The 24,399-nt window shown below is 31.6% G+C and overlaps 1 protein-coding gene across 3 annotated transcripts in view; it reads right to left on the bottom strand.

Annotated features, from left to right (window-relative positions):
• Positions 1-24,399, bottom strand: part of LOC118187381 (rho GTPase-activating protein 26-like) — a 349,938-nt gene that overhangs the window by 69,922 nt on the left and 255,617 nt on the right. The window contains exons 1-2 of one of the 3 annotated variants that reach the window (XM_035357594.2): positions 4,306-4,396; positions 4,063-4,201 (exon numbers count right to left, since the gene is read on the bottom strand). The exons of 1 other annotated variant lie outside the window; for it this stretch is intronic. The gene's annotated coding sequence lies outside the window, so the exon portion shown is untranslated. Of the gene's footprint in view, positions 1-4,062; positions 4,202-4,305; positions 4,397-24,399 lie in introns of those variants that run through there. One more of the 3 variants, XM_035357595.2, reaches the window with a different exon arrangement.

The following is a 24,399-nucleotide window of genomic DNA, read 5'->3' as shown; positions in this document are numbered from 1 at the left end:
TTATCGTTTTCAAATCAAGAATCAGGAGTGCCAAAATTTTCACTTCCGGTCGCTAATGATATTGATTTACAGCATTTATATATATATATATATATATATAAAATAATGATACATTCCTATTAGTAAAAACATAAAATGACATTTACCGAGAAATATAAAATTTCGTTTCATTACAAGCAAATCAGACGTACGGTATCAGGCAATTAATGGATTTTACTCCAGGGTATAGCGATAAAGTGAATCATGCGAAATCATATCCTGGCTTTATTAATTCCCGTTACTAATGAGAAATATTTATTATCACAATCCGAATATACAGTGAAGAAGGACCGTTTTGTCAATGATGGCTATCATATAAAATTTTTGAAGTTTTATTTTGCATGAAATGATGAAGCTGAAAAAAGTGAAATATTAACGCTCGCAGGAATTCTGAAAAAGGTGAATATACGATTAAAAAGGCCATGAATAAAACCAACGTTTGCAATGGATTATAAGTAGGCTAACGAGAATTATAAGCATTCGGTTTAGATCGATAAGAAATTTTTTCCTTAACATTTTTACGTCTTTTTGAAAGAGTGGTTCTTCCTCACTAAAAATCATCGTCGAATCTTGAGCTCCTAACGAAGTTAAGTGCTACCTTTTCTCTCTTTTCACTCTGAAGGACTGATTCGTTTTCAAATAAAATCTCTTTCTTTCTTCTAAAAGACTCGCTATGAGGAATAAAAATAAATGAAATGAAAAAGAAAATGATAAACAAACAAAATTTTCAATTCAATACGCAGTTTTATTTTAGGAGTTAGTTTATGGAACTCTTTCTCTCGCTCTTCGTTCCTTCCTCCCCCTTTTTCCGTTATCTTTCAATTTTCTCTACCTCTCTGAAAGTTTATTACGCTGCACCTCTTTTTTTCCTTACAGTAGTAGCTTTCAAATTTTGACGTAAGATATATTACATAATAAATATAAGACGCATGGAAATTATTACAAGGCGCAAAGGACAGTTTCTTACTTTATAATAATTTTTAGCAGAAATATTAAGATTTGAAGTTTTTTTATTTTTAGCTTAAAAAAGCATTTAGTGTAGAAACAGGATTTTCCATCTATTCTAAATGCGTTGTTTCAACTTTTATTTCAGTCTATTGCCATTCGGAAAAATATAAGACATTTATCTTTAAAACTTAATCTATCTGCTATTGAATAATAAACTAAGCTTTGAAAAGCAATAGATGGATTAGATTTTTTTTACTTTTCAATCTGATTGATTTAAATAAAAATGCATTTAATTCGTGATCTATTTAATTAAAAACACTTTTATAGAATTACATTACATACTTTTTTCAATTTTCAAATATACAGAAGATGTGTATAACGTTCTCATGTTAGTCTCAATGGATATTCATGGATTAGTCTCAATGGAGTTAGCATTTGGGCTAACTCCACTTAGGGCTAAAATATTTAAAAACAGCATATCTTTAGAGTTTCCGATAGACAGTCTCACACGCTGGAGATAAGATGTTTTATTTCCTACCATACTGCCACTGCTCGTTTTAAAATTGTTGAGTTTTTTAATCAAAAATTCGTTAACGTTTTACGAAACATGAAACAGATAGTAAAACAAATTCGGAATTCCAAATTCGGGCTTCCAGGTGCCCAAATTTGGGTGGAGGACTATATTATTCAAAATTTGATGACTCTATGTACCGTTGTTTTTTAATACGGAGAGATACATGCATACATATATGCAGATTCTTCACTATTTAATGCCTTTAAATATAATACGGGGAGATAATATTTGACGGCAATAATTTGAAAAGTGATATATCGCATTTAAGTGATGCAAAATGCCGTTTCGAGACTAACAGCTCTTCTGGGCTAATAATTCTCTATCGCAGTTTAATATTTTGCGTTTAATTTCATGTAAATAAAACACATTTGAAATCAAAATTGGTTTCTTTTTAAGGAAGCAAAGGAAAAATGTTAAGCCTACCTTAATTGCAAAGCACATAGCTGGGCGTCAAGCATGTTAAGTACATACAAGATAAATTTATTACTGCACCATATATAAAATGCCCGTATTTTACTGATATATGTATTTTATAGCACAAACGCTGAATTGAAAATGTTAAATTTTGTAAAACAATGTGAGCCATAAATCTCATATAAAGCAGCTATAACTAACTTTGCTTAACTAAACTATTGTAATAAGTTATCGAAACATGTCAAAGCACGTGAGGGCTGCGTACAAACTAATACATTAGCAGCCTCACAAAAAAATTAAGTCACTTTTTTGAAGTGACTCATACAGGTCAAATCACACAGTTGCTTTTCGCACGACCCCTCCCTCATAAAAACATTTTGACACAGCTCATATTTATTACGGAGGATATTATAAGAATTGACGGATTTAAAATTTTATTTTTAAAATCATATTACATTCTAAAAAATACTACTTCCGTGATTTTTATTATAATGCATATCAAAAAATATTTTAGTATGAAATGATCGAACCAATATGTGGATCCACATTTTTTAAATTTATTCAATTATTATTATCATTCTGAAAATTTTAATTCTTCAGTTTATTTATTTATTTATTATTATTTTTACATTAAATTCAATAGATTAGACACACATCTTCGAATTAAGAATTTTCCAAATATAATTTGTAAACGAATTATCACAATAAGCTGATTAACATATTTTGTGTTAATCAATAAGCTGATTAACATATTTTGTGTTAATCAGCTATTTGTGCTTAATCAGCTCATTTACGTTTTTCGATTAACACACACAAAAGATTAACACCTTTTTTAATTAACGCACACAAAAAGGTGTTAATCAGCTCATTGTGAAAATTCGTTTCGATATCTAACTTCATGTTACATCTGTGTTTTTTGAAGCTTGCAATTAATAACATACTCACGATCCATGCGCAACACTAATATCATATCTGAGATACTAAGGGTAAGGCAGTACCCACATACATAACCTTATGAAAAAAATTAAAAGTATTTAGTATTTAAAAGTAAAGATTTTAGTACAGTAAATTAAAGGTATTTAGCATTTAATAGTAAAAGAGTATTTACAAGTTATTATTAAGCAGTTTTATAGATGAGGAAATAAACGGAGAGTTTTATGTATAATAAAAACATTACAAACCTACTTTTATTTGAAATTATATTTTTTAAGAATCATCTTCAAATTATTTTAAATCAAAAGAAATTAATGTTTGCAGTAGGTCTGGCATACAATTGAATAGCTAAATTGAAATATTCGTAATTTTTACGATGAACTAATTTCGGGAAAACAGATGAGAAGTATTAATTTCTAATTTGAAATAATTATGGAGATAGAAATCAAATTTAGTTTTAATAATATTCACCGGCTCAGTTTTTCCAATGTAATTCCGATACGGGTGTCTCTCCTTTTAAAGCCCAACTTATTCATTCCCTCAAGCATGTAGCTGTCGTATGCTTGCATAATGTATTATGAACCATGAACCATTCACAAGAGATTGCAACTGCGCTTGTACATAAAAAAGTCAAACACAAATACTGTCCTAATTGTTAATTTCCCAACAATAAACTGAAAATGTATATTTATATTTTGCATTTATTTTAAAGCCGAATATAAATGCATTCATCACCTGTCGTGTGTTCTCCCATAATGAATTATATCACCATTCATCAGATACTCTGACTGTGCTAGTGCATTAGAAATTTAAGTTCAAATAATATTGCCGTGTTTATAAAGGTTCTCAATGTTAAAAAATACATGCATGTACGCATATGTCTGCTTTTAAATGATGCAAAATTCAACAATTAAAACAATTTACAATTACAGCCAATCTTATTTCACTTCATATTCAGTTACATTATTTCCAAATATTTGAACATACATTATTTTTAACATGCTCGCAATAAAAACACAGAAGTCATTACGAATTCTAGCAAGATGTCTAACAATAAAATATAACATAGGCTCATTAAATAGACCACATAAATAAAGGATTAATAAATCTCCCGAGTATACACATAGTTCAAAATAAAATAGATTCGAACTCACCTGCTAAGCAACAACCGATCATATTTATAGGTATCCATGCGTTTATGTTTCTGAAAACACAACAAAACAGACCTTCAGCGACTAAACACCCCTAGCATACACGTTCTTACACACTCATTAACCTGCAAGGCTGGGAAATCTCCCGGGAGAGAAAAAGAGAAAATGAAAAAAAAAAAAAAAAAAAAAAAAAAAAAAATCAAGGAATTAAAACATAAAATGTAAAAATTTCTCTGTGTTATTTACAAGGGTGCGAAAGAGCAGCGAAATGTGTAGAGCTCGTCTCAGAACCCCACGCAACGATGCAATTGAGACGGAAGGGCAAGTCGCACGCATCCGCACCGTCTTACTACTGAGTCACTGAGCGAGGGCGTTGCAGTTGGCGAGACAATCGCCACGTTTGGCGAGTTTTTATTTTTATTTACTAAACGAGAAAGATTGCTATCTGTGATCAAAGGTTTCTGCTTCTTCCCATGTTACCGCCTACGGTAAGCTTCGGGAAATCCAGGAAACCAGTTTATTTGATTTTTAAGTAGTGTTTATTTCCTGAGAGATAAATGTTAACTAAACAATCTTTACTGGAATTAAAAGATGATAAGATAAACATATATCGCAGATATCTTTTGCTTAACTTTCAAGGGAAACCGATGAGAAATCAGCAAAACGAATAACATGGACATGAGTATCGGCATGATTTAAAATAATTTTAAAAAAAAAGTCTGCCTTCAAAAACAAAATTTGGAGAGAAATGATTAAACATTTATCATCCCCCCTTTTTCGGCAGCCCAGACGGCATAATAGTTAGTGACTGCCATACGGAAGGCTGGGCTGGAATCCCGGAGAAAGCATTGATGTTCGTAAATGTATAATGCAATGAGCCACACTAAATATATGGCGATCCGAAAGTCCTCTCGTATGGCTTATTGATAGGGAAGAGAGGTGGGATACCCCCCGGGGTAGCTCTACCTGAAAATTGGGATGGAAGAAGTCCAACCTCCTTGAGGCTCTGGCAACCATTCTTCCATGAAATATGGACTTCCCCCTTCTCAAATTCATCTTTCAAATACTTATACCCAAACGCAAATATCTGAATATTTTAAAATAAAAAACGAACATAATAACGCACCAGAAAATTTAAAAATACAGCTAATTAATTTTAAATGTGATATAAGTCGTATTTAAAGATTTGAAGATACAGATTTTAACTTTTGTAAGTATTTGTTAAAAAATAAATGAGCTCAGTTACGAAATTTGCGCTAAGAATAATCGCTTTGTCTGGGAATAAATTTACATAAGAACAGCTTTTTTTCGCAAATGATCGCAGGAAAAAAACCAGACTGACTGATGTGCTTCCACAAACCGTAGCCAAGATAATTTCTAATATTTTCCCTCCAAAGTTACAAAAATTTTATCAGAATCGAAACACCATCAAGTACCAAGCTGTAATAGGAAATACAGAAGTTAATAATTATTTACATATAAACATATGCATTTTTATTCATTAGAAATTCTTAAATAATACAAAGAGATTATATTATTATTATTATTATATATCCTCAAATTTCGTTCCACTCGGTAAAACTCTGAAAACTTAGAAAGTTTTCATAATTTGTTTATCTTTAGCTTAAATTAAAGTAAGTTATTTAACGACTAGTTAAACATGTTAGAACTATTTGAAAGAAAGCCAGTCTAAGAATTTAGTACTTTAGCTGTTAATGTATTTGAATCATAAAGTGTAACCAACAACGACAAAGAAAAAGGTCTCATACCTACCAAACTTTAAATTTCGAATTCAAATTAAATATAAATTTGAACCTATTTTACCTCTGCGATATTATTAGTCCAATGGGGCTTTGCCACTGAGGGACTATTATTTTTGTTTTACGATTTTGTGTCGAATTACCCCATAATTATAATTTTAGACTTTTTTAAATTCAGTTCACTTTTTATTTACTTGATTACTTCAGAAATCGAATCGCATTCTGACCTCTGAATCTCTGACTTAAAAAAATCATTCATTATTCCCTCCTTTTCACATGAATTTACAGTTCTTACGCTTATATTTCACCAATTTATTTCCTTGATTGAATTTTGTTTAATTTGAACCACCTTGTGGGAATGAATTTTATTCATCATTTATGACCCTTCATCATTTATTAAGCTGATGCTTTTTATCCATGGTTTCTTACCTTGTCAATTTATCTTAATATCAGTAAAAATGTATCCAATTTATGTGTTATCCCCCCAAAATTAAAATAAAATGTAATTAAATAAAAAAAGCAATTTGGATAAATTTTGTAAAAATTTAATCATAGCACTAAAAATAATGAATGTTAATATTTATCATACAAGTAATAATCAATTCTGTGATGCAATGTTTTGTCGAAAACATTTCGATGTTCACAAGATCTATTATTTGAAAGTTAATAGTATATGTTTCATATGGTACATTTACAAACGAAGATTAGCTGCATACAGCTAGATTGAGCGCCTGAAATTAAAAGTGCGAAGTCGCAAGAACTTGAAATCGTACAGATGATTCATGATGATACTACTGTGACAAGCTTTACTTTTAAATTTGATATCGATGGAGCAAATCATATATTATTATTTTTTGAATGTTTTGCCGAATTACGAATACCTCTCAATAAAAATTAAAAGCAATTATTCCACACTATAAAGAAAAACAAAATGAAATCTGTGGAACTGACTTATGAAATAAAATATTAAATTTTACTCACTCATGTATCACGAGCTACCAAATGATATCATCGAAGAACTAAACCGTCATACCACAGTACGATATGTCACCTAGAAACTTTCGTTCTTATCTTAGCTTTTAAGTTATTCTCTGCCTTAGACAATTGAAACGATCTAGCCAAAAACAACCACAATTTTGAAGCCTTTCTTTTGGAACGTCGGTAATCCACTTAACAAAGAAAAGGTCAAAACAACTGTTTTACTGTCCCCCCCAAAAAGGTGGAAAATGTACTAAAGTTTCTAAATTCACAAATAGGCTTTCATGAAATTTCGGCTCCAGAAATAACAGAAAATGTTTATTTGAACAGGTTCTGACAGAAATCGCTTTATTTTCTTTACCGAAATGATGCACCGAATCTGCGAATGTGCATCTATTTCACTTCAAGGTCAAAACTGTCTATCGGAATCATATCGGACAAGTCTCATTGTTTATGTTTTCATAATGACTAAAATTTTCATTATTTATAATGTGTAATTGAGACAAAAATGCCATTAGAAAAGATTTTTATACAATAAGCTTTTATTTAATATGTATACGATAATTTATGCACTAAAAGGGAAAAAATAATTTATCACATGGTTTAATGGAAATAATACATTAAAAAATTCTACAATTCTATGCCGCGAATAATAAAAGCGTCTGGCGTCTAAATAACAAAATTTATTTATTCAAGTGCATTGTCAAATGTATTTTAAAATTTTTCATGGGTGCTCCACGCTTTCACAAACGGGCTTTACAGATTTTAGAGCGATTTCGATAAAGAATTAACAAAAAAGGAAACTTTTGGAGTAAAAGTTTTGGCAATAACTTAATGTGAAATGAGAAATACCGTCTGCTACTTTTAAATTTATTCTTCTTTCAAAATGTCGCAAGTAAACAAGTTATGGATTGAAAGATATATTTCTGCGCTTTCCGATGAGAAATACTCCTGTCCCATAATTCAAAAACGTTGTAAAATGAATGGTATTAAAATTTTCAAGTGTATTTCAAATTTTCAAGTATAATATTAAAATTTTCAAGTGTATTTCAAATTTTCAAGTATAATATTAAAATTTTCAAGTATAAGCAACATCATCAATCGGAAAACGAAAAACTGTCAATCATTACTTTAATCGTTGGTAGAAAGAGAAAATCCGCCGATGCAGAAACCAATTGCACAGTCTTTAAACACATCTTTAGCAACAGTAACGAATATAATAAACCAAGACTTACAACTTAAAAAGGCTAAAAAACATATAATGTCCAGCAGCATTTTCTAAGTCATTTCAAAACAATTCGTAGAACTCTGCATGAAAACTATTTAACAGAGATACATAAGAATACTTTGTGCCCCTTGATGAAGCACAGGTTTACGTAAACGATTGCAATGAAAAGGTCTGTTTATTATAAATGAAGAGAACAAAATGTACCAATCTGATGTTGTCAATGGAAAGAAAGTTCCATTAAGGAGTTTATGACTGTCGCAGGATTCTCTTGTAATGAGAAATAAAAAATAAGTGTGGGAAAAAATGTTTGAATCAACTCAATATACTATCCAGAGAAAATTTTACATTCGATATTTACAGAAGGAATTCGATTTCTTTATCCTAATGACTTTCAAAGAGTGAAACTTCATCAAGACAAAGCAACAAGGTCATACTTCGAAAGGTACCACTGCATTTCCTTGAAGAAATGAAGATTGTATCCAGATGCAGGTAATGCATATATATGTTTCAGCGTATTTCAGCGAAGCTTACTTATATAATTATATAAGGTTATATAAGGTTTTACTTATATAGCCGCCTTTGGTCTCTCGATAAGAGCTCTTACGCAAACCCATCAAGACTGATGGATTCTGGAAAGTAGTGGAAAAGGAATGGAAAATATACTGCTGAAACTTTAGAAAAAGGCCTTCTATTATGAAATTCTCGATGGTGACTTACAAAATATTATATAGCCAGAAAAAAGGCTATCACATCGAACATTCAAAAAATACTATTTACATTTTAAACATAATTAAACGGCCCCGAAATCGTTTTATTAATTTGTAAACACCCTTTGTGTTATTCGCGACATAAAACTGTAGATGAAGTCTGTAAATATAATTACTTAATCTGTTATTCCCATTGAACTATTTCCAGTTAATGTTTTCTGAGTTTTTTCCAGTTATTGTTTTCTGAGTCAGAATTTTGATCCAAAACATAAAACGTAAATTTAAAAAAGGTTTGTTTTAATTAAATAACTAAATATTTATATTCAGCATATACACTACATCCCATTTTATGGTTAATCAGAGATCTACTGTACTGAAGTAGGTAGAAACAGCCAGAGTCTCTCCTAGGACTCTTTTCGAAACATTTGTCGTCGATTACGATATAATAAGAATAGGGTGTCACATTGATATAACATGACAAATACAGACTGTTTATATTACCGTTTAAACTTCCGGCAAAAAGTGCTATCACTTACGTTTTGGAGATAAGATTTTCCACAACGCGATGGATCAGCGCCAATTTAACTCTTTTCTCCAAAGCGTTGTTTAAAATAAGCTGTACTTCTGAAGTTTTCTTCATAATTTTTTTCCAAGAAATTTTATTCAGCAAATTTACCGTTTCACAATTTGATATATTATAAAAGAACATAATATGCTAGAAAAGATGAGTTTTAACGTATTATTTTATGTAAAATCGTCGGGTTTTAAAAAATATGAAATATTCTGCAACTGTACCGCGTTATTTAAAAGTAGCGATGAGTCAGCAGAATTTCACGAATGAATTTAGAATAGTAAATATAACGAATCGAAGAATGTAGAAATGCTGAATAGAATTTAAAAAAATGCTAAATAGTTGATGTAATAAATGTTCATATATTTTTTAAATACTTAAATAAAGAGATTTTTTGTTTTTGATAGATTCTGGGAACATATCATTGAAACTAAGAAATTTCTAAATTACTAATTTCTACCGGATGAGAAATTAATACTCGAAACATTTTACTAAAATGTACAGTTTTCAGCAAATTCTCTTTTATCTTGATAACTTTTTTATCTTGATAACCACTTTAGGGTCTTCATATTATAAATTAATTATACAAAATTTAAAACTTCTTTATAAAGTCTAAGCAATAAGCTAAGAATTTTCAAGATACAGCTAGGAACTGAACGAACCGAATTTTCCTTCAATTTTTCAGTCCTTGTAAATCTAGTTTCACTGCGTGCTTAAGATGGTTGCAGGCAAAACAAATATTCAGACTTGGTGAACGATTATTGGGTTACACATGCAAAGCACCACTAAAAGATATATATTGTAAAATTGTTTTAAAGCATTATAAATTAATTTAAAATTAAATAAGTATACTTCTGTAAACGAAAAAGTTGATTACACGCAAAAGGAGAAAAAATGCGATACACCTTTCTATGTATATCATGAAAATGAAATTAATTTTATTGCTGTGAAAGTAGGCGTTAACAAAGTAAAGTAGTTAGAATGGTTATTCTTCCCTCCCCCCCCCCCAACGAAAAAATATTTTGCCATGGGCACTTCCAGAGCGAAATTTTATGTTAACATGACAATTTTTTCGCCCAACTTTATACTGTATTTCATACCTTCATTCCAATATATGTTCCTGTACCTATTGTAGTATATTGTTCACTGTATATTAATACTTGTATATATTTTTAATGTTATTTGCTACATATTAATATCTGTAAATACACTATATTTATGGCGAAAGCACTATAATATATAGAGCGATACATAGTGCCCACAAAAAAACCTTAACTGGCCTTTATTTTCGCAGCCGTTGGTTGTAGATATATACTTCCAATTACAAAGATTATATATTCGTGTTTTGGCATATTTAAATTTAGAGAAATCAATTTTGTAAAAATGAAAGAATCTAGCTTTTTACATGTTGCTCCTGTCCCTACGTTTATCTTCAGGAAAATTTTGTATTCGATGTAAAAAAAATATCAGGGGCCGTACACAAATTGAAGAACGATATATTTGCCTACATTTGTAACCAAAAACAAAATATTGCTTTTAGAAAAATGTTTCTGATTTTAAGAATTTATGTAATGAGCATTTCTCTGCAGATTTCTATGAAAAATATTGATCAATTGGAATTTTTTTTATTAAAATGGCGATCTTACTTACAGAATCTTATGGAATTCGTGTTCTAAAACACTTGTCAAGTTTCAGTATTGGCACGTAGCCTTCTCGTTATATTGTGTACATTTATTAAAAAAGCAAAATATTTACATTTTAATGAATTTCTGTTCCATATTACGATTCTAGAATAATAAAATTTCATGAGAATATTAACAATGCGTTTTTAGACCTTGAAATCTTAATGATTTAATGGTGTGAAAATTCTTTTGGCATACCATTTATTGGAAAAGCATAAAGATGTTAATAAAATTACATTTAAGGGAAAATAAATTTTGAATTATTCTATTTATTTATTAACCGATCTTTTAATGCAATTAAAAATGACGTCCAAAATTTCAGAATTTGAAATTACATACCTCAGGTCAATTCTTGCCGTGCGGAAAACAGATATTTTATGTTTTATTTCTTAGAACGAGGGCAAAAAAGTTTGTCATTTTTATATATTGATTTCTTAAAAAAAGAGAGAGAGAGATGTCTAAGATTAAAGGCGAAAATAATGAGCTTTCATGAACGCGGCGTATATTCCCCTCTCCTCACGTTTTTAAGCCCATTACGCTACGACCAGAAGAATTAAGAATGCTTATCATATTTTTGACGGTCATATACCCTTATAAATGCGCTCGACAAAATAAAACGAAGCGCAGAATTCCGAATATGTATGACCATGTTATCAGCTTTGAGTCTATGTAGGGAGAGAAACAGTCAATTATAGAAATATCTGTGGTTAATGCAGAGTCTAGAAAACTGCAAAAAGGACTTAAACACATTTAGATAATACCCTGATCTAGGACAGAACAATCATATTCTGCTTAATGAATATGCATTAATCATCAATAATTATGCAACTTATTATATCAGATTTAGACTACAGTGAATGATGGAAGCCTATCACTGAAGTCAATACTAAATTCACGATGCGATAATGAGCATAAGAATTAAAGGACAATTTTAAATCTACGCTTATCAACCAAGGTTTTTTTAATGGTGGTTAAAATATTGAACATATTTACAAGGTTTTTTAAAAGTTCCTACGACTGTAACATTTTATCCCTTGATGGAAAAATTACAGGAAGATTTCACAAGCAAACTAAAAGTACAGCTGATGTTTTTTATTTCCTTACTTATGATTCGGCTGGCAATATTAAGCTTTGACAAGTGTATATAGAATCATTTAAGTTTTTAAACAATTATTTTATGTTAAATTGCTATCCTATCAGCTTTATTTCCATTTACCTGCCAGCACATAAATTTCGAGCTCGGGTGATATTCAAATGAGATAGAAAGTAGCGAGTATTTAAAGAAAGGTTTTATGGCTTGGATGGAAATAGTAAACGTTAGCAAGTGTATAGAGAATAATTTAAGTTTCTAGCCAGTAATTTTATGTTAAATTGCTATATTGTCAACCTAATTTCCATTTATCTGCCAGAATGTAATTTTCTGGCTCAGGCGGTATTCAAATGAGGTAGAGAGTAGCGAGTATTTGAAATTATATTTTTTAAAAGAGTTTCAAGTAATTTAACTTTTACACAACAAACAATTAAGATTTTAAAAATCGATCTATTCCACTTTAATCAGTTTCTATTTTAATGGACTCTGAATCCAAAGTTATAAAAATTTGGATTACTAGAAAAACTATGATATCTTCTAAAAATGTTTCATAAATTATAGCAAATTTAAAACGCAACTTATATATTTGAAATTTTAGTAAAACTATAAATAGTTTTTAATTTATTAACTATATATATTTAATTTTGTAGAACGAAACGTATATTATCAAATATATTATAGGACCGTAATTTATGCAGAATTAAATAAAGATCGAAAACTTAAGGCAAAACTTAAACATAAGAGTCAAAAAGTACAAATGGTTTAGGACATAGCTCATAATACAGGGTATTGATACTGGATCTTCCTATTCTGAAAGTATTACTACTAAAGTTTATGGACCAGGGTGTCGAAATATCATAAATGAGAAAATTCCTATCAAAACGTCGAGTGCAGAAATTTTATCTTAACTGTTAACTCGAGACAAACAATTGCAGTATCAAACAGGAAACCAAACTTCTATTCTATGAAGCATGCCAAAGCTATCAAAAGAGGGATACGAAAAAAGAAATGCAATGCTTTCAGATTTTCAGAATTGTCCAGTAAATGGAATGGGCTTTGTTCTTCACGCGTGCCTCTTCAAATGAAATTATGTTAGGTAGAATATGGCGATTGCAGTGTCTAGGAAATGGATCCTCCTCAAATTGCCCATACCTCAGGAAAAGACCCTGTCAAAAGCTACACTGATTCACAAATGCACCGCAGGCTATATGAAAAATTTAGTGCACAGCGTAGATTGTTCTGAATGTTTGAAATGCCCAAACCTTGTTTACGCCCATACTTGTTTAACTACACAACGAAATTATGCAGACCTAAAATGGATATTTTCTGAAACTTGATCATCAATTCGTAGCTAATAATATTAGGTTAGTTAGGTTAACTGATTAAGGCAAAGCAACTCCAGGGTTATCTGCCTATGGAAGGGAAGAATTCGTGGAAGGCTTTGTAAGGGAAACTAGCTCGTATCCTCGTTACACATGAGGAAAACCACGAAAATCAATCATGCAGCCAGCGCGCTCGGCGAGTACGACCCCATGCCGAATTACCAGTGTTCAGCGATTTTGCCGTTCGGCACAAGTTGGCCCTAATAATAATAATTAGACTAAAATTGGAATAGATAAGCTATACTAAAAAAACATATTCATCAAATATACTTCATAAATTGTTTTCAGTGTGTTTCAATGCCTTGTAAAGACCTTAATTTTATTCTAACCAATTATTTTTAGTTTTAGAAACTTTCCTTTCTCTTCTGATTTCAGTTTCTTGCCAGAATGTAAATTTTAATTATGCTTATTCAAATCTAAGTGAGTTCGGAATCAGTACTTAAGCAGCGGTTATCAGAGTTCCAGTAGGAGGGTTATGATTATGCCGTGTGTTAGAAGTAGCTTTGTACGCGAAAAGTTGGTACTTAGCCACTCTCTTTATATTATATTGATATTCTAGGTTCGGCTTTGCTGTGTGCGGTTTGATAAATAAGGTGCCAGTCGTGTAGCCAATCTTACGTTATTGTAATTTTACATCTTATTTTTCTGTTAAGTTACTTAGCCTTAAGTAGTGATAGACTGTGAGAACCGAGCGAGTGCATTTTTTAAGTTCGAATAAAAATGTAACTTAAACCTTCTTCTGCAGTCATCTGTTCTTCCAAGACCTAGCGAGAATTCGCTAATTAGTCTTTTCAGCTAAGGTCAACAGTGTATGATTCCAAAACATACTCAAAGAAAACCTTTATTTCATTACATTTAATGAGACTTAAAAGCAGAAAGTTAACGTAGAAAAGGTTTATTTAAATTCAATTAATTTTCAAATTAATTGTAAAGAGTACTTGCAAAAACTTAGGAAAATATAGAGAGCTAATAGAATTTTAATTAAAAAAACTTGCCGTCTCTCTTCTACGTATAAAACACCAAAGTTCTTCAAACCTCTGCAGCTGCAAGTATAAAAATGACGAGAAAAAATTTAACAGTTCCTTACTGCAATACATATTAATCTGAAATGGAAAATTTTAAATGATTATTTGTTTTAAAGTACGCGTGTCAATTTTTATACTAAGGTTTACTAATCATCTTTCTTATTTTAGCAAAACTAAAAGATGCCGCTGACGTCAAGGCAAAAGAAACTACTTTTACATAAAAGAAACATGGGTTGTTCTGAAACAGTTACCAAACCAGCACAGTTTTCTTATAGTAATACACTCTTCAAAATACTAACATTTTAAGCATACAAACACCATCGCACTAATATCTCTTTCACCACACAACAGTAATCTCATAATTTCTAACAAATTTCGCATTCTTGTGGCAATAAAGAATATTTAGAGAAAAACGAACAGACACTTGGAATGTCGGAATTTCTTTTATCGAATTCCTAACCGTCTAGAAGTAGACAACCGTGGAAGGGAAAAAAACTGAAGCAGAATGTTTTCAAGATTACACACAGTGCTTACCAATATTAACGCTCCCTTGTTCCATCATCAATAACAGTAGAGGGAGAGAGTGTAAAAGTCAACCGGCCGAAAAATTAGGAAGCAGAATAAAAAGATAATCAGTTTCTATGGTCGGTTAGTTACAATGCCTGGCTGCAATCAGGAAGTACAGTCATGAGACGGGCATTTTACACAGAAACGTGAAGCTTCAGAAAGTACATATCGAGATACATAAAATTAAAAAATAAAAATACTTATTCATAAAATATACGCAAAATTATAGTAAAATATACGTATAACCTTGGTAAAATATACGTATAACTATGGTAAATTCGATTATAGATGTTTAAGATATTTGATATCAAAAACAAGAGTATGAACTATATTTCCAAGCTTGTTTTTTTTTTTTTTTTTTTTCCCAACAAATATTTTGTGCACTGTTATTTTTGAGATAAATGAACATTGTTGAGTCTTATTTTTCATCACTGGACTCCGGTGGGACTACTTAGATGGAAACGGAAAGAAAATTTGGCCAAGAAAGAAAGAATATGACTGAGATTCTTGACGGCTTAACATCATTGTTATAACCACTCGATATTTGATCAGTAATAACAGGAAAGTACAATATTAACATCATCTTCATACAAGACAGAATTCAAATGTTTTATAAGCAACAATTTGATATCAAGACGCAAAACACGAAGGCCAAATCTGAAAACAATATGTGGATGAATTATGAAGACACCGAAATTAATTTTATAAGGTATTTCCTTCCTCCTTTCCGCACGCCTTCGGGGTGTAATTGAAAGCCTACTCGATGCGTATTCGAGAGGTCCAGGGTTCGAGCCCCAAAGAGGGCACTGCGCATTTTTCACGTCTCCAGCACTACAAGTGGTGTCCGAACTAAAAGATGGTGAACGATAATTCGTCACCACCAGGATTTGGCGACTGGGTCCCCTAATCCCCATTCGACCTTTAAAAGGGGGAGTACATAAGGCATTTTATCCCTCCTTTCCGCATGCCTTCGTGGTGTAACTGGAAGAATATTCGACGGGTATTGGAGAGGTCTAGGGTTCCAGTCCCGGAGAGGGCATTGCACATTTTTCACGTCTCCAGCAACAAAAAAAACCTAATGACTCTACAATGCCATCGATAATAACTGAAAAGAGTTTTAAGGACCGATTCCAGGAATGGTTCTGATTATAATTTAAGCTTACAGACGCTTGACATTGATAATGTTTATCAATTCGTGACATCAGGCAAAAATAATATTCCACCAGTCAAATTAAGAATTCGTTAATATTTTAATTTACTATTCTGAAAAACGTATTTAATTATCCTACTTAGGAATAAATTAATTTGTTACTGCGAAAAGCAGAGCTAAAATTCCATTTAATGATAATTAATCCTGCTTTTCGCGATAATATGCAAAAATATAAATTTTACCGCACTTTGATTTACTATTGCGAAAGAAATATATTGTGGTTCGATTTTTATGCACACTAATATAAAGTCGTTAACTAATTTTTTTTTTTATTTTCAGAGTATTCACATTTAGCAAAAATGTACGAAATTTTTACTCTGAGAAATTTCAAACTGTTCGAAACAAATACGTGATATTTTAAAATATTAAAAATATGCTTTAAAATCATAGCTTCTATTAATCAAGGCAACCATGTACAACAAGTACAACCATGCTTTTGAAAAAGCTCGTTTATTTTTCGGTCATCAATTTTTAATTTATTTAAAAAAAAAAAAAAAAAAAAAACTCGAAGCTTTCAGATTTTGTATTACGTCTAAAGGAGCGTTTTTTTTTTTTTTTTTTTTTTTTTTTTTTAAAGTTTTGTATGCTATCGTTATTTATTAAATATCGCGTTCTTCGTACTTAAACCATATAAAATTCAATTCAACAGCAATATCACAAAATATTTTAAAACAGCATATCTTTAAAATTTCCGATAGACAGTCTCGCTTTTTGAGATAAAAATGTTTTATTCCGGAACGTGTTGCCATTGCTCCATTTGAAATCCTTGAAATTGCTAACAAACAGTCGTTAAAGTTTTAAAAATTATGAAATCGATAATAAAACAAATTCGATATTCAAAATTCGGGCTTGCAGGTGCTTATGTTCGTGTGGAATGCCTTATTCAAAATTTCATGGCTCTAGGTACCGTCGTTTTTTTCATAACGCGAGAAACATTAATACATTTATGCAAATTCTTTAATACATTTATGCAAATTCTTTATTATTCAATTTCTTTAAATATAATACAGGGCGATAATATTTGGTGGCAACAATTTAAAAAGTGATAGCAAACCATTTATAGTGAACCGACACAAAATGCCATTTCGAGAATAATGTTCCTGAGGTAACGCTTCTTTGGGCTAAAAATGGTAAACATAAAGAAAGAAAAATACACATGGAAATATTATATGTAATAACTCAGTATTAAAGTAACTCTCAGTATTACAGTTACTAACTAATTATTAATACTTTGGGAAAAAAAGCAAAAAACCACAAAAATTTTTGGAAACAAATAACAAATATCGATATTTAAATTTCAGTGAATCAAATATACCACAGGACAATTATAAGTCAAATTAAAAGAAAAAAAAAGAAAGAATGACTAGAATGTTGAAAAAATATGAATACTTTCTAACTTTAATAAATAAATTTAAAAAAAAAAAAATACGGATACTTTGTAGAGTCATTAGGTATTTTGGAAGCATTAAAGATGAAAAATTAACAAAGCCTTCGCCGGGAATCGAACCGTAGACCTCTGGAGGACCGGCCCAACGTGCAGAACACCACTACACCACGAAGGCACGCTAGGAAGGTGGGAGAAATACCTCATATACTGCCCCTTTTTAAAGGGCGACTGGGGTTTTTAGGGGACCCAATCGCCAAATCCTGGGTGAGGAGAATCATCATTTAACTCCCTTTTAGTTCGGGCGCCACTGCAAGAACATTAGGTATTTTGGAAGCAGGAAAAATGAAAACTTAAAAAGCCTTCGCCGGGAATCGGACCGCGGACCTCTGAAATACCGGCCCAGCGTGCAGAACCATTCACCACGAAGGCACGCTGGGAAGGCGGGAGAAATACCTTATAACTTTTAATAAGTTAAAGAAATAATTCTAACATATACTCAAATCAATGAAAACATTTTTAAAAATAGATACTCGGAACTCCATTGAAGAAGGTCAAAATCTTTTGAAAAAGATGAAATCAGTTTTTAAAATTATAAAACATTGTTTTGAATATAATAGCGAAAAGTGAAAGAAAAAAGTGATGAGTACACGCGACAAAATAATGTAATCGTTCTTGTTTATTAATTAATTTATTAGAAAACAGGGAGGCTTAGTTAGAAAAGTTGCGAAAACCATGTGTTTTATATAACTATTGCATTGAATTATAAATTGCCTGCATCATTTCTGAATATTAAGCATTAACATATAATTAACCGTGTCATTTCTGAATGCTAATCATTTAAGTATCGCGAAGCAATCTACTTATGGTAGAATAGCCCTAATTAATCAGTTAACTGTTATTTAGAAGTTTCGCAAGCACGCAAACACCCAGCTGCTTACAAAAAGTTAAGCGCATAATGAAATATTCAGGAAAAACTCAAGTAATATTTCGAGATAAATGGCAGGATGACTGTCTTGGAAAAAGGATTTAAAAAACAAGTTAATTAGGCATTAAACAAAAAAAAAAAAAACTGAAGCTCAATATAGTTAGCATAATTCTTTCTCACGAAATATTTTAATAAGAAAAATGCTTAATAATCCTGAATGAGCTACAATCGATACCGAGGGCAAAACAGTAGTCGGTATTCTTTTAATTTCCATATACCTTATCCTACTATCATCACTTTACACATACGCCATTTGGTGCATTAATATTACATTTAAAATTTATCTTTTTTAGCCCAAAGGAACGTTAGCTCAGCAGGGCTATTAATTTCACTTTGGCATTTTGCGTCGATTCACTGTAAATGTCTGTATCACTTTTCAAACGGTTGCCACCAAATATTATCGACCTGTGTTACATTTAAAGAAATTAAATAATGAAGAATCTGCATAAATATATGTATGTTTCTCGCATTGTGGTAAAATAACAGTACCTACAGCCATCAAATTTTGAATAGCGTAATCCTCCTCCGAATATGGGCATTTAGAAGACCAAATTTTTTGGAATTTGTTTCATTATCGATTTCATATTTTGTAACACTTTAACGAATTTTTGATTAACAAACTCAACGATTTCAAAGCGAGCAATGGCAACACTGTACGGGGGGGGAGACATTTTTATTACCAGCGCGCGAGACTGTATATCGAAAAATCTAAAGATACGCTCATTTTAAAATTATTTTGCGATATTGCTGTTGAATTGAATTTTATAGTTTAAGTGCGAAGAACATGATATTTAATAAATAAAGGTAACACAGAAAGCTTTAAAAAAAGCCCCTTTGGGCGTAATATAAAATCTGAAAGCTTTCAGATTTTTTTTAAAATTTATTATTTGATTATATATCATTAATTTAAAATATTCTTCTTTATTATACACCATTGAATATTTTTAAATCTTCATAACTCATTATTTACAGCTTACACATTTTTCACGCATACAGTACTAGATTTTCTTGCACTTCGTGAAAAAAAATTTACCATAATACTTTTAGAAACAAATGGCACGAAGAAAATAATTCCGCAACTGAATATAAGACTGATATTTTTTTATATCATATTTTTTATATGAAACTATCATTACTTGGAAACCGAAATTTACGAAAATTATGCATTTCTTTAATTTTCTTAACATAAACGTTTCTGAAAAAGTACCGTTATGTAGTATTATAAAAGATATTCCAAAAAGATCGAAGGACTAAATATCCTTTTAACGGCTATTCTCAGACGCATAGTTTCCAATTTAAGAGATGTATGAAATAAGTTAGAATTTTAAACTACGGTATTTGTAATCACATGATAAATTTAGCAATGTGAAACTAAAAGTTAGATATAGTCCGCCTACAAATTGGTGAAAGTTTCAATTAATTAAATAATCCTTATTCTGCCAACGATCGTACACAAAAAAGCAAATATGTAACAAGCAAAATTGAATGTAATATAATAAATGCTCCAGGAAAAAAAAAATCTTGCTTAAAGTCACAAAACTAAATCTCTTTCACTCGACGGAAAAGCATTAATTTCAGGACTAATATAAAATTAAATTTAATTAAATACAAAATTTCAAATTTTAGCTCTTTTAAAAACAGAATATGAAATGCATGCATCCAAAATTGATATTTGTTTAAAGGAATCTTATAGAAATTTCTACCATAAAATTATACAACTTAGCTATCTTTAATAATATACAATCCTCTAAACTTGTAAATGATGTCTTGTGCAGTTTTCATTGCATGGAGAGTGATCCCTCTTCCTCGCTCGTTCGGCTAGTATGGCTAAGAAAAACGTTTTTCAAAACAAAAATTATTTTCTAACAGAGCCTATATAATAATTTAAATTACATAAACTTTTACTGTCTCATGTGATTAAAAGAAGATAATCTCGCGTGGAGATTTACATGATTAAAATAATCATACCCTAAAAATTTATCTGATTTGACTCACTTTCTAAATTAGAAGCGGCAGTGTATGTCCAAGCGTTCAAGAGATGTCGTGAAATCTTTCTTGATTGAAACTCTCTATATAATAGCTTTCTTTCACGCAAATCAAAAGAAAGACAGAGAGCTGTCGCTGGTGTATCGAAGCAATCCAATCGAAAATATTCTGAAAAATCTAGATAGATAAAACAATTCTACCTGTTAAAACCACCGAGAATTAATGAAGGTACTGTAGATTCAAAACTTCTGGAAACAACGAAAATATATCAACTTCGCGAGGTTTCGATTCACATCTTCCAACTGATAGCCGGGCATGCTAACCGCCTACATCAAAAGCGCCGCACGGAGAATGCGATAATTCTTTACTGTGCCACAGTACCATGCCATTTTTATTTTCAACACCATTCCAATATGAACAAATACACACCAAGAGATAGCACTAGGGAAGTTTTCATTTTCCCTTGTGAGATGTGAAAAATGTGCAATGCCCTCGCCGGGACTCGAACCTGGACCTCTCGAATACGCGCCGAGTGTGCTACCGTTACACCACGAAGGCGTGCTGGAAGGTGGGGAAAAATATCTTACATACTCCCCCTTTTAAAGGGGACTGGGAATTAGGGTACCCAATAGCCAAATCCTGATGGTGACGAATTACTGTCAACTAACTTTTAGTTCGGGCGCCACTGTAGAGGCATTAGGTTATTTTGAAGCAAGAGATGTGAAAAATGTGCAACGCCTTCGTCGTGTCTCGAATCTCAACATCCCGAACACGCGCCGAGTGTGCTACCGTTACATCACGAACTCATGCTGGAAGGAGGGAGAAAATATCTGATACACTTAGTCTGGGCATACAAGGGCAATTACAAAACTTATATTCCAATTGAGACTAAATCCTGCTCCATCGGTTTAGAAGCAGCTTCCGCCAACTTCCGTCGCGATTGGAAGGAGCAAGGGCAATTTTCGCTACGAATTAAAAGAGCTTCAGAAAATAAATTCTGATTAATGGTTTTGGATAATAACACACCGCTTTAGCAAATTGAATTATAAACAATTACCCAGTGTTCTGAAGTATCATATTAACGAAATTTCAGTTCAAATTCTTGTAAATCAAAATGATTCCAACAGTATTTTATATTGCACATACCTATTTCTTTTACGATATATCTATATCTATATCTATATATATACAGACACACTATAGATTCCAACAGCCTCGCATTTTGACGAGCATTAGGATAACCGTTTCAGATACAGCGCAATTGCGAAACGAAGAGTAAAGCAACATTTTACGATCGGCATCCTCGTTAGATTAAGTATTTGGAAGTTTAACGTCGAAGCAGATCCTCACACGCAGAACACCAAAATTAAGTTTTAACGCCACGCTTCGTCCTCTAATGGAGTTGATCGACTTATTAGGAAACCCTAGCTTGCGTTAAAAGGGAAAGGAATAAAATGAAATAACGGATCCACTGCACTGCTAGGGGCGTAAGGATTGATGGGAGCAATAACGGGGTTACGATGAAGAGCACATCCATTTCTCCCCGCTCATATAGCATGCTCTCCTATATAGGTGGCGCCAAGAGAATATCAGGCTCTTTGCTGCGTTTAAAGATTCATAGAGACAAGAATTTGAGGCTATACACACGGCCGAGGAGCAAATTCTGCAACGAATCATCCCGCATCTTTATGAATCGAATCGTGTCGTATCTTATATGCAGTCGTAACTGAGTCGTAACTGCAGTCGTCATTTTGAAGCAAGCAATTCTGGCTGGAATATATATTATAATCTTATTTGAATATAACTTTATGTCATTTTTATAAGTGTGCCCACTGAGATGTTGGACACTATATATAAAATATATAGTTAAAATATTAGTTTATATTCAGAGATATAAACTTACACAATTATAAAATTAAATATTTTGTGCGTTTGCTTCAATAAACAAGTTATTTGAAGAAAGACAAGGGATACAATTAAATGTTTTATTCAGTTACGTTTCATGCAGCTAAATTTACCTTACTGATGGTTTTTTTTTTTTGTTTTTTTTTTCAGATTTCCAGTGGTATAGGACATTAAATACACATACACTATCCTATTCAAAACGTTTTGTTTTATTGCTAAACACTGAGCGTAAAATTTCATGCATAAAGTGTCAGTTTTTCGAATCACTGGTGCAAGTAACAAGATAATTACATAAAGTTCGTTTTTCAAATGCGTTTTTCACAATAATGTTTTCTTTTTATAAAATGTTTTATAATGGGGGATATATTTACGCATCTCCTTATTCTGAGGTGTATTTTAGAAAATGTCTTTGCAGTTGTCATAAAAAGCAAAACTATACCCTTCATAGGATTTCCATAAAATATTGAATGAGACTTTATCCTGCTAATCAAAATACTAGTTTCTTAAACAAAATCTTATATATTCCCTCAGACCGAAACGGGATTTCACTAGGAAAACCCATATTCCCGAAAAATGCCATAAGAAAGAGGTATTTTCCTGATTTTTAATGTCAAAATGCCCTGGTACTTAATACCTGCATTTAAGTACTTTTAATATATTTTAATATATTCTTAGACATATTTCAAGATGCACTTATATATACGCTCTCAACAGACATTACAAAAACTATTCTAGCCCGGTATGTATACGGCCTTGCCGGTAAGAGTGTTAGAAATAATCTCGAAAAAATTATCCATCATAAAACAAAGAACTTAGAGAATATGTAAAATTATGTAAATCAGAATAGCATTATAGTGTTATGTATTTTAATTAATAAGAATCAGAACTGCGTGTTTTAAGTTCGGACTTCTGCAGCATATTGAACCCATACCATACTCGTGTGGATGAGCATATGCTAGAAGCTTCTAGGAAACCACTTTAAATTTCTTGATGATCTGAAACTGAAAGACTTCTCTCTGAATATTCGTTCATACCATGGAATGAGTTTTTCATGTGCCACTCTTTCTACTTGCGGACCAATCAGAAGAAAAAAATTCGTTTGAACAGTTAATTGATCGAGCATTCTAGATTAGTGTTCTCAAATGGGGTTCCTCGAGTCCTTAATAATTATGACTAGTTCAATCACGAGTAAATTTACCGCTAAGTATGTAGAAGCTTCCAATGAGATGTTTATATTATTTGCAAGGGTTCCGCATGGATAACAAAATTGAGAAAGCTCTGATCTAAATTCACATACCAACAGCTGTTGAAAGAAAAGAGTACATCGACCTCTATAAATTGCAACGTTCCTTTGTCGGTGCGATGCAGTTTGATGGATCGCCCTTCTCTTGATCGTTTCCGTCTCCGCATTTTTCTAATTTATCTTTAGGCATAATTACTGGGAATTTTGTTCATTTTTCCAAAGATAAATTTCGAAGTTAGAAATATCTATCTCAACTTGTTGAATAACTTGTCTGCTATATTTATCGTCTTCGCAGCATGGCAACTGTTGCCACTTCAAAAGATATAATACCTTTAATACTGATGTGTCCCTGGCAAATAACTGGCTCACATAGTGTTTCCACTTGATGGTGCACAGATTCTTTATTTACTTTTCAAATAATAAGTAAAGTTTTTCTTCAAATCAAGTGATTAAAAAACACATCTAATTATAATCATATATATAACTTCGTAAAGAGGCTGTGGCAAACTTCAGACTGCAAACAGGTAACGATTGCATGGTAGATCATCTTACCAAAATTGGCATTCTTCCATCTAGTATATGCCAGATTTGCAATTCAGGCATCATAAATACAGAATATCTTATATACCCAGAA

The sequence above is a fragment of the Stegodyphus dumicola genome, chromosome 9 (genome assembly GCF_044657685.1).
Source record: "Stegodyphus dumicola isolate Sdum_Otavi_A_Nest chromosome 9, ASM4465768v1".
In the NCBI taxonomy this organism is placed as follows: Eukaryota; Metazoa; Arthropoda; class Arachnida; order Araneae; family Eresidae; genus Stegodyphus; species Stegodyphus dumicola.
The sequence above is the reverse complement of the archived record's forward strand: the minus strand, read 5'-3'. Positions and strand labels throughout refer to the sequence as shown.